This window comes from Dendrobates tinctorius, unplaced genomic scaffold, assembly GCF_039654945.1.
Source record: "Dendrobates tinctorius isolate UK_male_01 unplaced genomic scaffold, ASM3965494v1 ptg000308l, whole genome shotgun sequence".
Taxonomy (NCBI): domain Eukaryota; kingdom Metazoa; phylum Chordata; class Amphibia; order Anura; family Dendrobatidae; genus Dendrobates; species Dendrobates tinctorius.
Genome location: NW_027361975.1, coordinates 3,580,032 through 3,597,940, shown reverse-complemented (window position 1 = coordinate 3,597,940; position 17,909 = coordinate 3,580,032). Strand labels below are relative to the sequence as shown.

The following is a 17,909-nucleotide window of genomic DNA, read 5'->3' as shown; positions in this document are numbered from 1 at the left end:
AGTCGCAGTTTATGGTGTCGGCGGGAAGTGCGGGCATGGCTTAGAGGAGTGGCGACTAGGAAGAGAGTTGCACTCAGCATGTTCGACTTGGTTGCTGAGAACTGGACTCGAGCATGCTCGGATTCTTGGCAGAGGCTGGACTCATCTTGGGACTCTGTGTACTGGACTGCTGCAAGTGGTGATGGACTCTGCTCCCAGGCTGCACGATGGTGACGGATCGTTATGGTGATGGATCCAGGTGGAGGAGAAGATGCACACAGGTGGTGGGCTCTGTTGCTAGGAGCGCATGCAGCAGAGCAAAGCTAAGTGGTGTTTCCCCTGTATTGTCTCTTTCCTCATGTGTGTTATTAGTGCAGTGGTGGGATTAGTCTCCGCACCGACCCATTCCCTAGTGAGGGTTTAGGGTCAGGGTGAGCAAGGGCGTTAAGGTACGCGTGCGGCGACAGGTGCGGAGCCTGTTTAAGGAATGTGAGGAGTGTAGGGACACTGGCTCAGGGGAGTGCAGGAGGTCTCCATTTCCCCATTCCCTATCGCAGGGCCCACCATTGTTAAAGTTACCCAGGTTCCCCCCTTATTATTTAAATGCGCCTTACTGGAGGCGGTGTTTCCAGATATATGTATGCATGGCGTGTTATACCTAAATCCGCCAGGTGGAGGCGGCGTATCCACCTGCACGCTTTATTATTTAAATTCGCCCCACTGGAGGCGGTGTATCCAGGGTCACGTGTGTTATGGGTTCGCCTTGTGACATCATCTGCGTCCTGACATACGTGACCATGACATCATCTTTCTGAACTTCTAAATCCGGCAAATGGGGAGGTGGACGGCTGTCGGCCTCCTCCTCTACCCTGGTCTCCTCCGTATCACCCGCCATGACTGAAAACGGGAACTGCAGGTCATTTCCAGCAGACTCTTCCCCCGAGTCTTCCGGGGAAGACCTCTTCCAGGGGTTCGGGACCCACACGCGCCCTGGGAGAAGAATCATGTACGCTATTACCCTGGGGTATCAACTGATTCTCCCACAATTGCCAGAAGTGGGGAAAATCCCAGCCCAGGATAACATCATGCAATAACGCTGGGACGAGTCCCACTTTATGTTGCACAGACCCATAGGAAGTAGTAATGCATATGACCGTGGTGAGGTACGAACAGGTGTCTCCATGCACACACGTTACAGAAAATTTGTCTGCTGGTCCAGTCGGGGCTGACACCAGACTGGCCTTCACCAGAGTCACCACACTTCCCGAGTCTAACAATGCCACCACATTTTTTCCATCAACAGTTCAATCACACAAGTGTTTTTCCATCTCCTTTTGACCAGCATTCACACTCACTACCCGTGCAACCATAGACATGCGGTTTTTAGAGTCTGTGACATCGCACTGCATGGGTTCAGTAGTGAGCGGACAGTTCGCACCAATGTGTCCTATCTCTTGGCAGCGGAAACACCTAACGGGCCCCTTGCTTAGACCATAGTTCGTTACTCTCGGCCTCGCAGTGCGGGCAGTCCCGTTTTCCTCCCCCACTGTCTTAGGGATTTTTCCATCTCCCCTACTCCCTGGAACAGTCTTACCGGTTCCACGTGGAGACAATGAAGAACGAGGTGGGGTAGCGTCGTCTCGGAGTCCTTCCGCCACGGAGTAACGTTCAACCAGATTCACTAGTTGATCTGCCGTCGTAGGATTTCCATGGCTTACCCACTTCCTCAGGGCTGGCGGTAGAGCTCTCAGGTACTTGTTCATGACGACTCTCTGGATTATCTCTGGCGCTGTCAGCACCTCGGGTTGTAGCCACTTCTTCGTCACGTGGATCAGGTCGAACATCTGTGACCGCGGTGGTTTATCCGGCTGATAAGTCCATTGATGCACTCTCTGTGCACGGACAGCGGTCATCACTCCCAGCCGGGCCAAGATCTCGGCTTTCAGTTTGTCAAAATCCTGCGCAGCTTCAGGCTCTAAGTCATAATAAGCCTTTTGGGCCTCACCGGAAAGAAACGGGGCAATCAGGCCGGCCCATCGTGCCTTCGGCCATTTTTCTCGCACCGCTGTCCGTTCAAACGTGGTCAGGTATGCCTCGACGTCATCTTCGGTCGTCATCTTCTGCCAGTAACGACTCGCGTGAATCACTCCCGACTCGGCTTCCAGGTTAACCTCATGTAGGCTTGCCAGGTGCTGCGCCACCTGCTGGAGAAGCGAACGATCGGTAGCTGTCATGTCCACCAACTCCTTCAGCTGGGCCATCATCACCCGATTAGCTTCTTGCTGGACGGCGGTGGACTGTACCAGCGCTTTCACCACGTCCTCCATGCTCATGCTTGCAACGTGATGCCCGCGTTCTCCACCACAATGTGATAAAACACTCCGGGATCGCCTTTGCTGGGGTCAAAGGTCACGTGCGTTCAGCATGAAACTCAGGAGCAGAGCTGGGATTTGGGTATAACTGACACTGGGTCAGGTTTATTAATGGTGAAAGCAATGCATAAAGAAATAAAACATAAAACAAATCCTTGCCTGTCCGGCACTAACTCAACAAAGTACAACCTAACTACCAACTGGCGGGCTTCTCCCGTCCAGCCAAACCACAGTTGCAGTGGGCACTGCTTTCACTCACGTGTGTCTCTCACACAGACAGGCTCTCTGTGTTCCCAGGCTGAGACACTCACACAACCACCTGGCATCCTTTCATATCCACCTCCCATTATTCATTAGTAAGCAGGTGCGATACTGACCAGACTAGGCCACATAGGAAAGGAATCTGGGCGAGATATACCTGCCCTCATCCACTATTCCCACATGATTCTCACAATACATATATACAACATATATACTACATGCATGCAACATGCATGCAACACACATACAACATATATACTACATGCATGCAACATACATACTACATATATACTACATACATGCTACATGCATGCAACATACATATATACTACATGCAACATGCATACTACATATATACTACATGCATGCAACATACATACTACATATATACCACATGCATGCAACATGCATACATATATACCACATATATACTACATGCATGCTACATATATTCCACATGCAACATACATATATACAACATATATACTACATGCATGCAACATACATATATACTACATGCAACATACTACATATATACTACATGCATGCAACATGCATACTACATGCATGCAACATGCATACTACATACATGCTATATGCATGCAACATACATATATACTACATGCAACATGCATACTACATATATACTACATGCATGCAACATACATACTACATATATACCACATGCATGCAACATGCATACTACATATATACCACATATATACTACATGCATGCTACATATACCACATGCAACATACATATATACAACATATATACTACATGCATGCAACATACATATATACTACATGCAACATACATATACACTACATGCAACATACATACTACATATATACTACATGCATGCAACATACATACTATATACTGTATATACTACATGCATACTACATATATACCACATGCATGCAACATACATATATACAACATATATACTACATGCATACTACATATATACCACATATACTACATGCATGCAACATACATATATACTACATATATACTACATGCAACATACATACTACATATATACTACATATATACTACATGCATACATATATACCACATATATACTACATGCATACTACATATATACCACATGCATGCAACATACATATATACTACATATATACTACATGCAACATACATACTACATGTATACTACATATATACCACATGCATACTACATATATTCCACATATATACTACATGCATGCAACATGCATACTACATTTATACCACATATACTACATGCATACAACATACATATATACTACATATATACTACATGCAACATACATACTACATGCATACTACATATATACCACATATATACTACATGCATACTACATATATACCACGTGCATGCAACATACATATATACTACATATATACTACATGCAACATACATACTACATATATACTATATATACTACATGCATGCAACATACATATACTACATATATACTACATGCAACATACATACTACATACATACTACATATATACCGCATGCATACTACATACATACTACATATATGCCACATGCATACTACATATATACTACATATATACTACATGCATGCAACATACATATATACTACATACAATACCTTCATACAATACATACATATAGACATACAGTACATATAACAGAGTACATACTCACCATCACTTGTCACTTTGTTCCCCGAAGCCATTGTCATCTATGGAATAAATATTAAAATAAAAAACCACCAATATACTTACCCCTGATCCACGAGTGTCCCACGACGATCTTGCGTGGAGAACAGTAGCATCAGCTGATGCTACCGTTCTCTACAGGCTCCAGGAATCCAATGAAGGGACGTAGGTATCCTTCCGCACTGTATTCCTCCGCCACAGTAAAAAAAAGTCCCTAGTTCTCCACACAAGATCGTCGTGGGACACTCGTGGACTTCTGCAGATCAGGGTTAAGTATATTGGTGGTTTGTTATTTTAATATTTATTCCATAGATGACAATGGCTTTGGGGAACAAAGTGAGAAGTGATGGTGAGTATGTACTCTGTTATATGTACTGTATGTCTATATGTATGTATTGTATGTAGTATATATGTATGTTGCATGCATGTAGTATATATGTAGTATGCATGCATGTGGTATATATGTAGTATGTATGTTGCATGCATGTAGTATGCATGTTGCATGCATGTGGTATATATGTATGTTGCATGCATGTAGTATATATGTGGTATATATGTAGTATGCATGTAGTATAAATGTTGTATATATGTAGTATGTATGTTGCATGCATGTAGTATGTATGTTGCATGCATGTATATATGTAGTATGTATGTTGCATGCATGTATATATGTAGTATGTATGTTGCATGCATGTATATATGTAGTATGTATGTTGCATGCATGTATATATGTAGTATGCATGTAGCATATATGTAGTATGCATGTTGCATGCATGTGGTATATATGTAGTATGTATGTTGCATGCATGTAGTATGCATGTTGCATGCATGTGGTATATATGTATGTTGCATGCATGTAGTATATATGTAGTATGTATGTTGCATGCATGTAGTATATATGTAGTATGCATGTTGCATGCATGTAGTATATATGTATGTGGAATGCATGTGTTATATATGTAGTATGCATGTGGTATATATGTATGTTGCATGCATGTAGTATGTATGTAGTATGTATGTAGCATGTAGTATGTATGTAGTATGTTTTTTTTGTTTTTTTTACATTCAACACAGCCGGATGATGGGACTACTACTGGTCATGGTAGCAGGCATCGCCCGATGGGACTTGTAGTCCCATCGGACGATGCCTGCACAGACCCCCGCAGCCTGCACAGACCCCCGGACAGTCGGTACAGACCACCGGCAGGCCAGCACAGCCCCCCGGCAGGTCGGCACAGACCCCCGGGCAGTCCGCACAGACCCCCGGGCAGTCCGCACAGACCCCCGGGCAGTCCGCACAGACCCCCGGGCAGTCGGCACAGACCACCGGTAGGCCGGTACAGCCCCCCGGACAGTCGGCACAGCCCCCCGGACAGTTGGCACAGCCCCCCGGCAGGCCGACACAGCCCCCCGGCAGTCCGTACACACCCCCGAGAGGCTGTACAAGGACAGAAAAGGGTTTTTCTTATTCCGATACCGGAAGTCTCATAGACTTGAAAGGGTCTTCCGGTATCGGAATCGGCGATACCCGATACTTTTTTCGTATCGGGCCGATACCATCCGATCCGATATTTTAGGGTATCGGATGGTATCGCTCAACACTAATGGTGATGTGTGTCAGGGCTCTTTATATCACTGAAAGCAACTGCAGATACCTGTGCAAATTAGTTCGGCAGGTGTGTCCAAATAAAGGCAAGACTACTTAAGAAGGCTGTTCCACATTATTAAGCAGCCTACATTTTTTGCCAAAATGGGAAAGAAAAAGGATGTGTCGGCTGCTGAGAAGCAACAAATTGTGGAGTATTTAGGTCAAGGCATGACTACAATCAACATTGTCAAGACACTTCATCGTGATCATCGCACAATCAAGAAGTATGTAGCTGATTCCCAGCACACACGTGTGCGTGCTGATAAGGAAAAATTGAGGACTCTTTCCAACAGGCAATTGCGTCAGGTTAAAAGAGCAGTTGCAAAAATGCCTTGTCATAGCAGAAGACAAGTTTTTGAAGCTGCTGGTGCCTCCAACGTCCCCCCGAACAACAAGATGCCGGGTCCTTCAGAGGTTTGCAGCTGTGCGTAAGCCATCCTGTCGACCACCTCTATCCACTGCACACAAGCAGAAACGGCTCCAGTGGGCCAAACGATACATGAAGACTGACTTCCAAACTGTTTTGTTCACCGATGAGTGCCGTGCAATGCTCGATGGTCCAGATGGATGGAGTGGAGGATGGCTGGTTGATGGACACCCCATGAAAACACGGCTAAGGCGCCATCAAGGAGGAGGTGGAGTAATGTTTTGAGCTGGAATCATGGGGAGAGAGATTGTCGGCCCCTTTAGAATCCCTGAAGGGGTAAAGATGAACTCCATAATCTATGTGGAGTTACTAAAACAGCACTTCCTGCCATGGTTCAAGAGGAAGAACCGTGCTTTCCGCAGCAAGATCATTTTCATGCATGATAATGCACCGTCTCATGCTGCAAATAACACATCTGCATCTCTGGCTGCTATGGGAGGACAAACATCTTCCCCTGACCTCAACCCCATTGAGAACCTCTGGAGCATCATCAAAAGGAGTGTCTATGATGGCGGGAGGCAGTTCACATCTAAGCAACAGCTCTGGGAGGGTATTCTGTCCACATGCAAAACAATTGAAGCACAAACCATCCAAAAACTGACAAAATCAATTCAGAAGCTTCTTTCGAACAAGGGGTCCTATGTGCAAATGCAACATCACCTAGAATAAAGTTTTGACTTGAAAACTGTTTGATTTAATTTTGTAATAAGCTGATAATGCTTATTTCACAATTGACCATTTGTTCAAAATAAAAAAAAGGTTGAAAACTCTGCTGTGCATAATAATTTGGAACATGCATTTTGAGTGTTTCTTATTTTTAAAAATATACTTTTTTCATAGGCAGTTTGTTCAAAAACATTGCAATTATACTAGAATATTAGATGACTGGAAAATAACAATGACTGCAATTCATATAGGTAATTTAGAGAAAATATGAGGAAATATTTTTTGCATAATAATTTGGAACACCGTGTACTGGTATGTATACAGTAAGTGTGTTATATACACGTAGTTACATATATGATTAGTATGTATAAGTGTTATATACACTGTATATACACTGCTCAAAAAAAATAAAGGGAACACTCAAATAACACATCCTAGATCTGAATGAAATATTTTCATTGAATACTTTGTTCTGTACAAAGATGGATGTGCTGACAACAAAATCACACAAAAATCATCAATGGAAATCAAATTTATTAACCAATGGAGGCCTGGATTTTGAGTCACACGCAAAATTAAAGTGGAATGTAATGTCCTCAACACAAGTCAAAATGATGCTCAGTAGTGTGTGTGGCCTCCACGTGCCTGTATGACCTCCCTGCAATGCCTGGGCATGCTCCTGATGAGGCAGCGGATGGTCTCCTGAGGGATCTCCTCCCAGACCTGGACTACAGCATCTGCCAACTCCTGGACAGTCTGTGGTGCAACGTGACGTTGGTGGATGGAGCGAGACATGATGTCCCGGATGTGCTCAGTCAGATTCAGGTCTGGGGAACGGGCGGGCCAGTCCATAGCTTCAATGCCTTCATCTTGCAGGAACTGCTGACACACTTCAGACACATGAGGTCTGGCACTGTCCTGCATTAGGAGGAACCCAGGGCTAACTGCACCAGCATATGGTCTCACAAGGGGTCTGAGGATCTCATCTCAGTACCTAATGGCAGTCAGGCTACATCTGGCGAGCACATGGACTGTGCGGCCCTCCAAAGAAATACCACCCCACACCATTACTGACCCCTGACAAACTGGTCATGCTGAAGGATGTTGAGGGCAGCAGACTGCACTCCACGGCATCTCCAGACTCTGTCACATGTGCTCAGTGTGAACCTGCTTTCGTCTGTGAAGAGCACAGGGCGCCAGTGGCAAATTTGCCAAACCTGGTGTTCTGTGGCAAATGCCAAGCATCCTGCACGGTGTTGGGCTGTGAGCACAATCCCCATCTGTGGACGTTGGGCACTCAGACCATCCTCATGGAGTCAGTTTCTAACCATTTGTGCAGACACATGTACATTTGTCGCCTGCTGGAGGTCATTTTGCAGGGCTCTGGCAATGCTGCTCCTGTTCCTCCTTGCACAAAGGCTGAGGTAGCAGTCCTGCTGCCTGGTTGTTGCCCTCCTATGACCCCCTCCACATCTCCTGATGTACTGGCCTGTCTCCTGGCAGTGCCTCCAGCCTCTGGACACTACGCTGAGAGACACTGCAAACCTTCTTGACACAGCTCGCAATGATGTGCCAACATGGATGTGCTGCACTACCTAAGTCACTTGTGTTTGCTGTAGAGTCTGTCTCATGCTACCACGAGCCAGAAAGAATTGGAACTGAGATGTGATCTGTGGTCCCCACTTGCAGAACCACTCCTTTATTGAGGGTGTCTTGATAATTGCGAATAATTTCCATCTGTTGTCTATTCCATTTGCACAACAGCATGTGAAATTGATTGTCAATCAGTGTTGCTTCCTAAGTGGACAGTTTGATTTCACAGCAGTTTGACTTACTTGGCATTATCTTCTGTTGTTTAAGTGTTCCCTGTTCCCTTTATTTTTTCAGAGCAGTGTGTATGTGTATATATATATATATATATATATATATATATATATATATATATACTGTGTGTGTGTATATATATATATATATATATATATATATACACACACACAGAGTGGTCCAAAAGTAGGTGGACAGAAAATAATAACATTTATTTTGATTTATATATAAAATTATATTTACCAACACAAGCATAACATTGACAATTAAATTTTATTCTGAACAATAATACATAGTAACATAGTAACATAGTAATTAAGGTTGAAGGGAGACTTTAAGTCCATCTAGTTCAACCCATATCCTATCCTAACTTGCCCTAACATGTTGATCCAGAGGAAGGCAAAAAAACCCCATGTGGCAAACAGTAAGCTTCACATTGGGGAAAAAAATTCCTTCCCGACTCCACATACGGCAATCAGACTAGCTCCCTGGATCAACGCAACACTAAGGAAACTAGTGTATATACTCTGTAATATTATACTTTTCAAGAAAGGCATCCAGTCCCCTCTTAAATTTTAGTAGGGAATCACTCATTACAACATCATATGGCAGAGAGTTCCATAGTCTCACTGCTCGTACAGTAAAGAATCTGCGTCTGTTATTATGCTTAAACTTTCTTTCCTCCAGACGTAGAGGATGCCCCCTTGTCCCCGTCACAGGTCTAAGAGTAAAAAGATCATTAGAAAGGTCTTGGTATTGTCCCCGCATATATTTATACATTGTAATAAGATCACCCCTAAGCCTTCGATTCTCCAAACTAAATAACCCCAAGTGTAATAACCTGTCTTGGTATTGCAGACCCCCCAGTTCCCTAATAACCTAGGTCGCTCTTCTCTGCACCCGCTCCAGTTCAGCTATGTCTTTCTTATACACCGGAGACCAGAACTGTACACAGTATTCTAAGTGTGGTCGCACTAGTGACTTATATAGAGGTAAAATTATGTTCTCCTCCTGAGCATCTATGCCTCTTTTAATGCATCCCATTATTTTATTTGCCTTTGCAGCAGCTGCCTGACACTGGCCACTAAATGTGAGTTTGTCGTCAACCCATACACCCAGGTCTTTTTCAGTGACAGTTTTGCCCAGTGTTTTACAATTAAGCACATAATTATACATCTTGTTCGTTCTACCCAAGTGCATGACCTTACATTTATCCCCATTAAAGCTCATTTGCCATTTATCATCCCAAGCTTCTAGTTTACATAAATCCTCCTGTAATATAAAATTGTCCTCCTCTGTATTGATTACCCTGCAGAGTTTAGTGTCATCTGCAAATATTGAAATTCTACTCTCTATGCCCCTTACAAGGTCATTAATAAATATGTTAAAAAGGAGCAGGCCCAAAACTGACCCCTGTGGTACCCCACTGCTAACCGTGACCCAGTCCGAGTGTGCTCCATTAATAACCACCCTTTGTTTCCTATCCCTGAGCCAGCTCTTAACCCACCTACACATATTTTCCCCTATCCCCATTGTTCTCATTTTATGTATCAACCTTTTGTGTGGCACCGTATCAATAGCTTTTGAAAAGTCCATGTACACCACGTCCACTGCATTCCCTTGGTCCAGTCCGGAACTTACCTCTTCATAAAAGCATATCAGATTAGTCTAACAGGAACGGTCCCTTGTAAACCCATGTTGATATTGGGTCATAAGTTTATTCTTCTCCAGATACTCCAGTATAGTATCTCTTAGAAAACCCTCCAGGATTTTACCCACAGTTGAAGTTAAACTCACAAAAGCCCATCCATCACAATTTGCACAGCTTTGAAGTCTGCCTCTTACGCTTCAACAAACATTTTTGCACACGTTTCTGTGGGTATTAATTTCTTGAAATGAATCTCTTTGTAATTTTTCAAATCACTGACACTTTTTGGTTTTCGACTATAAACTTTGTCCTTGAGTACTCCCCAAAAGAAAAAAATCCATTGGGGTCAAGTCTGGTGAATGTGCCGGCCAATCAAGTGTCCCTCTTTGGCCAATCCATTTATTAGGAAATGTTTCATTGCCCTATTACACATACTGTCCACCTACTTTTGGATCACCCTGTATATATATAGTTACATGTACTGTATGATTAGTATCTATAAGTGTGTTATATAAGAGCAGTTACATATATGATTAGTATGTATAAGTGTCATATATATATAGTTACATGATTAGTATGTATAAGTGTGTTATATATGAGTAGTTACATAATTAGTATGTAAAAGTATGTTATCAAATATATAAAGCACAATGTGTGTGTATGTTTAAGTATGTATGTATGTGTGTGTGTATGTCTGCAGGGGGAGCCCAGTATCACACAGGATAGGATTAGATACACGGCTCAGCAGTCAGTATCACACAGGATAGGATTAGATACACAGCTCAGCAGTCAGTATGACACAGGAGAGGATTACAGTCTGGCCAAAAGTTTTGAGAATGACACAAATATTATATTTTCACATGATCTGCTGCCCTCTGCAGTTTATGTGTGTTTGTCAGATGTTTTTATCACATACAGAAATATAATTGCAATCATATTATGAGTAACAAAAGGTTATATTGACAGTTAGAATGAGTTAAGTGCAGCAAGTCAATATTTGCAGTGTTGACCCTTCTTCTTCAGGACCTCAGCAATTCTCCCTGGCATGCTCTCAATCAACTTCTGGATCAAATCCTGACTGATAGCAGTCCATTCTTGCAAAATCAATGCTTTTATTTTGTCTGAATTTGAAGGTTTTTGTTTGTCCACCCGTCTCTTGATGATTGACCACAAGTTCTCAATGGGATTAAGATCTGGGGAGTTTCCAGGCCATAGTCCCAAAATCTCTGTTTTGTTCCCTGAGCCATTTAGTTATCACCTTTGCTTTATGGCAAGGTGCTCCATCATGTTGAAAAAGGCATTGTTGATCGCCAAACTGCTCTTGGACGGTTGGGAGAAGTTGCTCTTGGAGGACATTCTGGTACCATTCTTTATTCATGGCTGTGTTTTTAGGCAAGACTGAGAGAGAGCCCATTCCCTTGGCTGAGAAGCCACCCTACACATGAATGGTTTCAGGATGCTTGACAGTTGGCATAAGACAAGACTGGTGGTAGCGCTCACCTGGTCTTCTCCGAATAAGCCGTTTTCCAGATGTCCCAAACAATCGAAAAGGGGATTCATCAGAGAAAATGACTTTACCCCAGTCCTCAGCAGTCCACTCCCTGTACCTCTTGTAGAATATCAGTCTGTCCATGATGCTTTTTCTGGAGAGAAGTGGCTTCTTTGCTGCCCTCCTTGAGACCAGGCCTTGCTCCAAGAGTCTCCGCCTCACAGTGCGTGCAGATGCACTCACACCTGCCTGCTGCCATTCCTGAGCAAGCTCTGCACTGCTGGTAGCCCGATCCCGCAGCTGAAGCACTTTTAAGAGATGGTCCTGGTGCTTGCTGGTCTTTCTTGGGCGCCCTGGAGCCTTTTTGGCAACAAGGGAACCTCTATCCTTGAAGTTCTTGATGATGTGATAGATTGTTAATTGTTAATCTTTCTAGCTGCGATACTCTTCCCTGTTAGGCCATTTTTGTGCAGTCCAATGATGACTGCACGTGTTTCTTTCGAGATAACCATGGTAAACAGAAGAGAAACAGTGATGCCAAGCACCAGCCTCCTTTTAAAGTGTCCAGTGGTGTCATTCTTACTTAATCATGACAGATTGATCTCCAGCCCTGTCCTCATCAACACCCACACCTGTGTTAATGGAGCAATCACTGAAACGATGTTAGCTGGTCCCTTTAAGGCAGGGCTGCAATGATGTTGAAATGTGTTTTGGGGGATAAAGTTCATTTTCTAGGCAAATATTGACTTTGCAAGTAATTGCTGTTAAGCTGATCACTCTTTATAACATTCTGGAGTATATGCAAATTGCCATTAGAAAAAATGAAGCAGTAGACTTTGTAAAAATTAATATTTGTGTCATTCTCAAAACTTTTGCCCATGACTGTAGACACATGGCTCAGCAGTCAATATCACACAGGATAGGATTAGATACACAGCTCAGCAGTCAGTATCACACAGGATAGGAATAGATACATGGCTCAGCAGACAGCATTACACAGGATAGGATTCGATACACAGCTCAGCACACAGTATCACAAAGGATAGGATTAGATACACAGTATCACACAGAATAGTATTAGATACACGGCTCAGCAGACAGTATCACACAGGATAGGATTAGATACACGGCTCTGCAGTCAGTATCACACAGGATAGGATTAGCTACACGGCTGAGCAGACATTATCACACAGGATAGGGTTAGATACACAGCTCAAAAACAGGATGTGTCAAAGGAGTGGACATTTTCATTGCAAGAATTCCACTCATTCCATCTGATTTGTTTTTTGATTTTAAACGCCTCCAGTTTCCAGTTCAACTATTTGCAATGTCCATTAACAATGCTCAGGGACAGTCCTTGAAAGTAGTAGGGATTGATTTGCAATCTCCATGCTTTTCTCATGGTCAACTTTACGTGGTCTGTTCAAGAGTTGGAACTGCCAAAAATCTGTTTATATTTGCACCGAAAGGAAAAAACAAAAATCTTGAATGAGTTGAAAATAAAATACTATCAATACTTGGGTAATCGTTTAGTTAATTTGTGTTGCAAATCTGTAGTGTTGAATATGTGATGTGAAATGTTTTTATGTGCAATATAATCATTAAAATTTGTTATAACTAACCACAGTTGGTTACTATGCCCAGGCAACGCCGGGCTCGTCAGCTAGTCTAATATATAAAGCTGAATGTGTGTGTGTATGTTTGTATGTATGTGTGTATGTCCGGGATTGGCATCTGCACTGTCGCAGCTACAGTCACACAATTTTGCACAGTCACACGACTGGACCCCGAGAGCGTCATAGGCTATGTTGTGAGGTGAAATTTTAACCCCGCGCATTCCAATTCACCAAACAATTTGGCCTATTACTCTTATCATTTCTATGGTGTTATCATCCTTCTGTAAAGCTGGAAATAACACAATTTATTACCATGCCAACACAGACCACCCTCTGACACAGACTGCAGGGGGAGCCCAGTATCACACAGGATAGGATTAGATACACAGCTCAGCAGTTAGTATCACACAGGATAGGATTAGACACATGGCTCAGCAGTCAGTATCACAGGATAGGATTAGATACACAGCTCAGCACACAGTATCACACAGAATAGTATGAGATACATGGCTCAGCAGACAGTATCACACAGAATAGGATTAGATACACAGCTCAGCACACAGTATCACGCAGAAGAGTATTAGATACATGGCTCAGCAGACAGTATCACACAGAATAGGATTAGATACACAGCTCAGCACACAGTATCACACAGAATAGTATTAGATACATGGCTCAGCAGACAGTATCACACAGAATAAGATTAGATACACGGCTCAGCAGTCAGTATCACACAGGATAGGATTAGATACATGGCTCAGCAGTCAGTATCACACAGGATAGAAATAAATACACGGCTGAGCAGTCAGTAACACACATGACAGGATTAGGTACACGGCTCTGCAGTCAGTATCACACAGGATAGGATTATATACACGGCTCAGCAGTCAGTATCACACAGGATAGGATTAGATACACGGCTGAGCAGTCAGTAACACACATGATAGGATTAGGTACATGGCTCAGAAGTCAATATCACACAGGATAGGCAGTCAGTAACACACATGATAGGATTAGGTACAAAGCTCAGCAGTCAGTATCACACAGGATAGGGTTAGATACATGGCTCAGCAGCCGGTATCACACAGGATAGGATTAGATACACTGCTCTGCAGTTAGTATCACACAGGATAGGATTAGATAAATGGCTGAGCAGTCAGTAACACACGATAGGATCAGATACACAGCTCAGCAGAAAGTATCACACGAGAGGATTAGGTACACAGCTCAGAAGACATTATCACACAGGATAGGGTTAGATACATAGCTCAGAAATAGAATGTGCCAAAGGAGAGGACATTTTCATTCCAAGAATTCCACTCATTCCATCTGATTTGTTTTTTGATTTTAAACGCCTCCAGTTTCCAGTTCAACTGCTATTTGCAATGTCCATTAACAATGCTCAGAGACAGTTCTTGAAAGTAGTAGGGATCGATTTGCAATCTCCATGCTTTTCTCATGGTCAACTTTACGTGGTCTGTTCAAGAGTTGGAACTGCCAAAAATCTGTTCATCTTTGCACCGAAAGGAAAAATCAAAAATCTTGAATGAGTTGAAAATAAAATACTATCAATACTTGGGTAATCGTTTAGTTAATTTGTGTTGCAAATCTGTAGTGTTGAATACATGATGTGAAATGTTTTTATGTGCAATATAATCATTATAATTTGTTATAACTAACCAAAGTTGATTACTATGCCCAGACAACGCCGGGCTCTTCAGCTAGTATATATTCAGTATATAGTTACATGTATGATTAGTATGTATAAGTGTTATATATGAGTAGTTATGTTATGGTTAGTATGTATAAGGCCGGGGTCAGACTCGTGCGAGTCTCTCGCATCAATACCCAACAATTTCACCGACGGTTTGGACCGGAGTGTGTGTCTGCATAGAAATACATGCAGCCACACTCCAGTCTGAGTGCTGGGTATTGATGCGAGAGACTCGCATGAGTTTCTCGCATTGCTCTTGCAAATCTGACTCCGGCCTTAGTGTTATATATACGTAGTTACATATATGATTAGTATGTATAAGTGTGTTTGTATATATAATTACGTATATTACTTGTATGTATAAGTGTGTTACATATATGTAGATACATATATGTTTAGTATATATAAGTATGTAATATATATACACCGTACATACTCGTGTATAAGCCGAGATTTTCACATCACAGAAGCTAAGCATCAAGCAAAACAGCAATTATCCATGGCAGTTAATCAGGGCAGGAATCAGGTAACCCACACTTTGCTTTCCCCTTTAACCATGTGCTTTATTTCTATCCTCATGTGTTCCCTTGCCATCCACATTCACCGCCCCAACCACCCTCCATACTCTCACACATCAGCCCCTCTCTCCTTCCCTCTCCCATGTACAGCTCCCATGCACTCCTCACCTTCCTGAAAAACCTCAGCCCATCTTGCCCAAACACATTGCAGAAAAAAACTACTTACTATTCCAACAACTATTTGCTCTTTATCTTCCTACTCCTACTGATTTCAGGTGACATCTCCCCCCAACCCTGGTCCTCCAACCCCCAACCTCAACCCCTACTTGCACTCCCTCATCTCCATCTTTTAATTGTGCCCTCTGGAATCCACGGTCTGTTTGTAACAAGCTTACTTTCTGAACAACTCTCTTAATCTGTTGGCCCCCACTGGAACCTGGATTCAGGATTCTGACACTGTCTCTCCTGCTGCCATTTCCTATGGTGGCTTACAATTCTCTCATTCCCCGAGACCCACAAACAGACATGGTAGCGGAGTCGGCATACTTCTGTCCCCACAATCCACTTTCCAGGTTATCCCCCAGTTCCATCACTCTCATTCTCTTCTTTTGAAGTCCACACCATCAGCCTCTTCCGTCCCCTCTCCCTCAGAGTAGCGGTCATATACCGGCCTCCAGGCTCAGCCACCCACTTCCTTGACCACTTTTCAGCCTGGCTGCCACACTTCATGTCCTCAGAACTACTAACTCTTATCCTGGGAGACTTCAACATCCCATTAACAGCCCTACTTCCACATCTGCATCCCAGCTTCTATCACTAACTACCCCTCTAGGCCTCTCGCAGCTTTCAACCTCTGAGACACACAAGGACGGTAACACCCTTGATCTGGTCTTTGTCCGGCTCTGTTCAATCTCCCACCTAAATAACTCACCGCTTCCACTCTCTGACCACAACATTCTCTTCTTCATGCTCACAAATTCTCGCCCACCCCAGCTCACTCCTACCTACCACACATTCAGAAATCTACAAGCCATTAACCCTCAGACACTTTCAGACTCCCTACACTCATCATTGTCCCCAATCTCCTCTTTTTCCTGTCCTGACCTGGCTGTTCATCACTACGACACTCTTAAAAGCACCCTTGACCAAGTAGCTCCCCTCACCCTCAGAACCTCCAAGCACAGAGTAAAACAGCCCTGGCTCACATCGCAAACTCGACTTCTCCAGCAATGCTCTAGGAGTGCTGAACGCCTATGGAGAAAAACCTGCACATCAGCATCAGAAGACTTCATCCACTTCAAATTTATGTCAAGAACCTATAACGCTGCCCTTCACCTCACCAAACAGACCTACTGTACTTCACCACCCTGATCTCCTCACTAGCCAACAACCCTAAGAAACTTTTTGACACTTTTCACTCCCTCCTCAGACCAAAAGCACAAGCCCCTATCACAGACATTTGTGCTGACAACCTGGCCTCCCACGTTACAGAAAAAATAGATAATATCCATCAGGAAATCTGCTCTCAACCACCAAGTGCTGTGACTCCCATCCCTTCCTGCATCTCCCCTGGCTCACTTTCCACATTTGATCCCAACACACAAGAAGTAGTCTCCAGACTCCTCTCTTCCTCTTGTCCGACCACATGCACTACCGACCCCATTCTCTCACATCTCCTCCATTCTCTCTCTCCACCTAACTGCAATCTTTTATCTCTCCCTCTCCTCGGGCATTTTCTCATCCTCCTTCAAACACGCCATCATTACTCCATTACTAAAGAAACCCACTCTCTATCCATCCTGCACAAACAACTACAGACCAGTCTCCAATTTCCCCTTCATCTCTAAACTTTTGGAGCGCCTAGTTTACTCCCGCCTTACCCATTACCTCTCCACTCAATCCCTCCTAGACCCTTCACAGTCCGACTTCCGCCCCCTACATTTGACTGAAACTGCACTCATCAAAGTGACCAATGACCTTCTGACAGAAAAACATAACGGTGAACACTCTCTGCTCATTCTTCTTGACCTATCTGCAATTTTCAACACT

General features: G+C 43.3%; 1 protein-coding gene across 2 annotated transcripts in view; it reads right to left on the bottom strand.

Moving 5' to 3' along the window:
* CNTF (ciliary neurotrophic factor) overlaps window positions 1-17,909 on the bottom strand; it is a 105,314-nt gene that overhangs the window by 31,093 nt on the left and 56,312 nt on the right. The gene's annotated exons all lie outside the window — the stretch shown is intronic.